The 6,432-nt window shown below is 44.4% G+C and overlaps 1 long non-coding RNA gene across 1 annotated transcript; it reads right to left on the bottom strand.

The window, feature by feature from the left end:
• Positions 1-2,884: 2,884 nt before the first annotated feature.
• Positions 2,885-4,299, bottom strand: LOC120881009. The gene is made up of 2 exons (XR_005725185.1): positions 4,184-4,299; positions 2,885-3,576 (listed from the first exon to the last, which is right to left on the bottom strand). It is a non-coding gene; the product is annotated as an uncharacterized LOC120881009 (long non-coding RNA).
• Between the last annotated feature and the right edge of the window lie 2,133 nt (positions 4,300-6,432).

A 6,432-nucleotide genomic window follows, 5' to 3' on the forward strand; every position in this document is an offset into this window, starting at 1 on the left:
TTCGGGTTTCCCAGGTGAGACCCCAGACGTCATCAAATGCAGAAAAGCCATCCCCACTGTGTCCTACCCCAATTCCTGACACACAGATCTGTGGTTGTTTCTGTATTTTAAGGTAGCTGGTTCCACAACAATGGTAAGTGGAATAATTCATCATTGTAATTACTCCTCATTCCTTTGCCTGCATGAGTGCTGGGTCACTTCAGTCGTGTCTGACTCTTTGCCATCCTATGAACTGTAGCCCGTCAGTCTCCTCTGTCCATGGGATTCTCCAGGTAAGACTACTAGAGTGAGTTGCCATGCCCTCCTCCAGAGCACCTTCCCGACCCAGGGATTGAATTCACATCTCTTACGTCTCCCACTTGAGCAGGTGAGTTCTTTATCACTAGCACCACCTGAGAAGCCCCTTCATTCCTTTGCCTGCTCCCAATTCTTTATTTAGGGGTGGCAAAAGCCCAACCCTAGCCAATCCAGCTATCTCTTTATTCCACCCTGCAACCTCAAAGCTGAATATGCCAAGGATCTTCATCTTATTCTGTGCCTTATTTAGACGCACAGTCCCTAAAATGGCCCCTACCCACAGCCCCACCCCGCCCCTTCCCCACTCTCCTCCTTGCTCACTCTGCCCCTCCTTGTGCCTTAACTGGCCCGCCTGGCCTGCGCCTGCCCTGGGACCACTGCCCTCACTCCCCGCTGCCTGAGAACCTCCTCCCCACACGTCTGCTCGGCTGGCTCCTTCACCTCCAGCAGATCTCAGCTTCTGTGTTACTGAGAACTGCAAGCTGCCCTCTCCCTCTACCCCAGCATGTCTTATTTTCCTTCCCTGCTTTATCTCTTTCCTCCAAAGTTAACTCCCGGATATTTACTACCCATTTTTCTTATGTTCTACCCCCTGCCCCCTCAATTAGAATACAGCACCCCAAGAGGATATAGATTTTTTTTTTGTTTAATACTATTTGCTGTGTTCTAGGGTCTAGAATGGGCTTCTCCAGTGGCTCAGTGGTAAAAAAGATCCACCTCCAATGTAGGAGCCACAGGAGATGTGGGTTCAATCCCTAGGTTGGGAAGATCCCCTGGAGGAGGCCATGGAAATCCACTCCAGTCTTCTTGCCTGGAGAATCCCATGGACAGAGGAGCCTGACAGGCTACAGTCCATAGGGTTGCAGAGTCAGACACGACTGAAGTGACTTGGCACAGTGTCTAGAACAGTGTCTGACACACAGCATATGCTTAATAAATATGTTAGGACAAGATGCTCTCCATTCTAGGGAAGAACTCCTCCATTCCAGGCAAGTAAAAGTTGCTCAGTTGTGTCCGACTCTTTGCAACCTCGTGGACTATACTGTCCATGGAATTCTCTAGGTCAGAATACTGGAGTGGGTAGCTTTTGCATTCTCCAGGGGATCTTCCCAACCCAGGGACTGAAACCAGGTCTCCTGCATTGCGGGCAGATTCTTTACCAACTGAGCCACAAGGGAAGTCCATTCCAGGCAAGGCCATGCTAAAACACTGTAGCAGAAACCCCCTGCATCAGTAAGCCTGACTATCCCCCAGTCTTTTTGCTGGGAACACTTCCATCTCTAGTCCTTCTGAAAAGCAGCCCACTGACCACATAGCCCTGTGGCTTTGGTGCCTTTAGGCTACATTCCTGCTGTATCCAGGTGAAAGCATCCTGCTCCCAGCTGCAACTCTTGACCTCTCTGGGCTCCCTGGCCCCACTCCTTGAGTTCCCTGCACCCAAGGATACAGTCGCATCTTGGGGGTCCAAGGAGATTTAGATAGAATGTGTTGGGGTGATCCAGGCGTGAGCAGCAACATGCCTGCCCCTGTTCTTCCTCCTAGATCTGGAAGTAGAATCAACGCCTTGCAGAAACACACCCACATTTCCCTCGTGGTTGCCCAGGTCTAATCCCCAGGTCTTAGGACATCCTTTCCACAAAGGTAGATATGCAAACAAGACCCCTGAAGGTCAGTTACGAGAGAACCCAGCCTCATTCTGGCTCAGCAGAACAAGGAGGTTGCCCAGATGTCTGCACTTGGTACACACTTCCTGGGTTTTAGCTCAACTGGAAATGTCCACTGTAGCTTATTGATCTTAGGCAAGCTATTTTACCTCTTTGGAAACTTTGCTGTTTAGAAGAAAAATTCCATATTTCTGGGGTCATTTGAAAATTAATGGAGATAAAGTGAGCTTTAGGAGCCATGCAGTGATAGGACTAGCAATAAACACTTGCTGTCTCCCCTGTCCTCAGCTCCCTTGTTCTCAGTTGAAGTTCACTGGGAGAAGGAACCACACCTGCCATGCTTTGTACCCTTTCATCCTTTGTACCCTTCCTATCCTCATAGCCCACAGAATAGTGCTTTGCTCATAACGTTTAATAAATGTGTATTTATTACACTCCCATTGTTCTACCCTGAACTGAACTAGAGAACAGAAAGATTTCCAAAGCAAAAATATTTAAAAGACTCTTAGTTGAAGGCCTCTTGGTGTAGGGCTCTTTAAATTGCATTAATTATAATTGTGCTAAGGAGAAAGATTAGTGCCCAGACTGAATTATTTTGTAGTGCTGTTTTTCTAAGTAATTCATTCAATACATATAATATATAAAATATTTTTGCATTCCTTTCACTTTCTTCATGTCTTACTTGATTTACCATTTAATGCCTGGAAGTGAAAATCCAAGCATTAGGAAACATTTTATAGCCTCAGAGAAGTGAGTAATCTATTCTATATAGGAGGGAATAAGTTCATATTTATTAAATGATCAAATACAGTGGTTTAAAACATTACTAGTATTACAAGTTGATACCAAATTTGAACCTTTTGATTAAAAGGAAATATATTTGCTCCTAATAAGAGGATTGAAAAATAACAAATCGTGATTTCTTTTTCATAGTGTATGTTTTCCAACAAGTTCTCATGTCTGTTTGTTTTATGAGCCAACCTTTCTGTGACTGCTCATTTCTGCTAAATTTTTAACCCTTCAGGCAGTGATCTTCTCTTTACTTGGTATTCTTGTTCAGTTTCATCTCTTTCCCCACCTCCTCATGCCCCCTCCTCTATCTCTCTCTTTTCCTTCCTCCTTCCCATCTAGACATGTTCCTCTCACATCTGGACCTCGGCACACCTGCTTTCCTTTGCTGTCTGGACTCTTTGTCTCGTTAACTTCTGGTGGTACCATCTTGGCTATAGTTGCTTCTTCTTCTGGGAAGCCTACCCTGTTGAAACCCAGCAAGCTGCCTCCTCTAACAGACTAAAGGATCTTGTAGGGCAAGGACTGTGCCCTGTTCCTTCTCTTCCCAGTACAGTGCACAGTCCTTAATACAGGGGAGATTCTCCAGGAACACACAGCTCTGTTGAATGAAAGGAAAACTTGGCTTCTTGGCATCTCCAAACAGAAGTCACAAAATGTCATTTGAGAGATAATTGTTTCATTAGTTCAATGAGCTACTTTATATATTGGCGGCCAACTCCAAAAGCAGCAGGGCTGTATGTTTGCCAAGCTTTCAATATCCATGAATGATTCTTTATAAAAACCCTGGCAGAATCTTGTAAACTGATGGACAGCATATTTAGAGCTGATCAGAAGGGGAGAGGAAACTTGAGAATAAAGTTAGGATCTACGCAGTACTATAAAAAATTGTATAAGAATGCTCAAAGCAGCATTATTCATGAAAGCTCAAATGCAGAAACAATTCAAATGCTCATCAACTGATGAATGGAAAAACAAGTGTGGCATACACATCCAAATATCATCTGGCCGTGAAAAGGAATGGAGTTCTGAGACGTGTTACCACATGGACGGACATTGAAAACATTGTACTAAGTGAAAGAAGCCAGTCCGTTTACATGAGAAATCCATAATAGGCAAATTTACAAAAGCAAAAAACTAGATTAGTGGTTGGCTAGGGCTGGGGCAAGGCGAAGAGAAAGGGAAGTGAATGCAATGGTATGAGGTTGATTTTGGGGGTGACAAAATGTTCTAAACTTCTGTTGTGATGATCACTGCATAGTTCTGTGAACATACTAAAAACCATTGAACTGTATAGTTTAAATGGGCAAGTTGCATAGTATGTGAATTATATCTCCAAAAAAAGCTGTTTTTGAAAAGAAGTAGAGAACATTCATTGCAAAATCGTATCTCACTAGGCTGTGAAAAAAATAATTTTTAAAGATAATCCTTACTTGTAAGAGTTCTACTTGGTGCTTCTTGATAAGTGAAAAACCAAATCCCTAAAATCTGGGCCTCAGGGCTTCCCTGGTGGTCCAGTGGTTAGGAATCAGCCTGCCAATGCAGGGGACATGGGTTCAATTCCTGGTCCAGGAAGATCTCACACGCCATGGGGCAGTTAAGCCTGTGTGCCACGACTTCAGAGCCTGTGCTCTGGAGCCTGTGCTCCACAATGAGAGAAGCCACCACAATGAGAAGACTGTGCACTGCAACTTGAGAAAGCCCACGGGCAGCAACGAAGACCCACTGCAGCCAAAAATAAGTAAATAATAATTAAAAAACCAAAACCTGGGCTTTTGAACTCCTGTGTGCATAGTCCAGGGAGCCCCACTCACTGTTGAGTATTCAGGCTTACAAGATGCTAAAGATGCCAGCCAAGCTGCTACAGCCGTGATGAACTCTAGGGAGAAAGCTGTAAATGAGGTGAGTATAAAGATTATTCAAAGGACATGCAGAATGAGGGAGGAAACAGCACAATTACGCTTAGAGCGTAAAATGTGAACATGGACCTGGAGACTGACACCTTGTAAAAGCACCATTGCTTCTGTGCAGACCTCTCTCGGCTAGCTGTCCAATTTGAGGAGTCTTCATTTCAGACACTGTTGTGACTGGAAGGAGTGCTGACCTGGGACTCAGGACACCCACCTTCTAGTCCTGGCTCTGTCATTTATTCGCCAGTGAACAGACAATTATTATAAGCCTACTGCATGCCAGGCACTGCGTCTAGTTCTGTTGACTCATAGTTCAAAGGCACACACCCTACCTCAAGGATCTTATTTTTCAGAGAAAGATGATTTTAAAAAGTATAATAAGTGTTGTGAAGGGGAGGGGGAGGGATCTATTCCCTTTTGAGGAATAAAGAAAGAAGAGGTGGGAATGAGGAAGAGGCTGACCATTTAGCTTAAGTTGTATGTTACCTGCTTGTTTGCTGTCCCACAAGCATGTCAGCTCCTTGAGGAGAGAGCTTTCTATCTTATTCATTAAAAAAAAAAAAAATAGCCACAGACCACACACGCACCAACTTAAAGTATGCATGCGTGCCAAGTCCTTTCAGTTTTGTTTGACTCTGCGACCCGATTTACTGTAGCCTGCCAGGCTCCTCTGCCCTTGGGATTCTCCGGCAAGAATACTGGGGTGGGCTGCCATGCCCTCCTGCAGGGGATCTTCCCGACCCAGGGATCGAACCCACGGATCTTACATCTCCTGCACTGGCAGGTGGGTTCTTTACCACTAGTGCCACCTGGGAAGCCCAGTTAAGAGTATACAATTCCATAATTTTTAGTATATTCACAGATTTGTACAATCAACACCACAATCTATTTTAGAACATTTTTATCCCCAGCAAGAAACTCTAGCTGGGGATAAAAATGAAACTCTAGCAGTTACTCCCTATCTCATCCCTCTTTGCTCTTGGACCTAGCCAACCACAAATCTATTTTCTATTCTTATAGAAAATTGCCTATGCTGGATGTTTCATATAAATGGAATCATACAGTATGTGGTCCTCTGTGACTAGCTTCTTTCTCTTAGCACAGTGTTTTCAGATTGTACAAATCTGTGAATATACCAAAAATTATGCAATTGTATACTCTTAACTGGGCTTCCCAGGTGGCACTAGTGGTTCATCCATGTGGTAGCATGCTTCAGACTTCATTCCTTTTCACCACCAAATAATATTACATTGTATGGATTCTCTACACTTTGTCCACTCATCAGTTGATGAGTGTTTGTTTCCACTTTTTGGCACTTATAAATATGCTGTGAAGAAAGCTGAGCACCGAAGAATTGCTGCTCTTGAACTGTGGTGTTGGACAAGACTCTTGAGAGTCCCTTGGACTGCAAGGAGATCCACGAGTCCATTCTGAAGAAGATCAGCCCTGGCATCTCTTTGGAAGGAATGATTCTAAAGCTGAAACTCCAGTACTTTGGCTACCTCATGCGAGGAGTTGACTCATTGGAAAAGATTTTGATGCTGGGAGGGATTGGGGGTAGGAGGAGAGGGGGACGGCAGAGGATGAGACGGCTGGATGGGATCACTGACTCGATGGACGTGAGTCTGAGTGAACTCCGGGAGTTGGTGATGGACAGGGAGGCCTGGCGTGCTGCAATTCATGGGGTCGCAAAGAGTCAGACACAACTGAGCAACTGAACTGAACTGAACTGAAAGAGACTTGATTCTATCTTTAAAAAAAACTATCAATTT

The sequence above is a fragment of the Oryx dammah genome, unplaced genomic scaffold (genome assembly GCF_014754425.2).
Source record: "Oryx dammah isolate SB20612 unplaced genomic scaffold, SCBI_Odam_1.1 HiC_scaffold_22, whole genome shotgun sequence".
NCBI lineage: Eukaryota > Metazoa > Chordata > Mammalia > Artiodactyla > Bovidae > Oryx > Oryx dammah.